Genomic DNA, 252 nt, shown 5'->3' with positions numbered 1-252 from the left:
AAATAGGATAAGAGTTTACCTCGTGCTTTATTTACCGCACTAGTGCTAAACTCGTTTACCTCGAGATGCACAGTGATCTTTACTCCATTTTCAGTGAGTACAACTTGTTCAGAAGAGCGTCCACTCCAGAGGAAGAAAGGGGTTGTTTTTACTTGTTGGATGAATGCGCTTGCTGGATGTTTTATTCATACGACTCAAGTCAGATGAAATGTTTTTTTTGTTTTTGCTTTCTGTTTGATGTTCACAACAGGC

This window comes from Phycodurus eques, chromosome 20 (genome assembly GCF_024500275.1).
Source record: "Phycodurus eques isolate BA_2022a chromosome 20, UOR_Pequ_1.1, whole genome shotgun sequence".
Lineage (NCBI taxonomy): Eukaryota > Metazoa > Chordata > Actinopteri > Syngnathiformes > Syngnathidae > Phycodurus > Phycodurus eques.
This window is presented reverse-complemented; position numbering follows the sequence as displayed.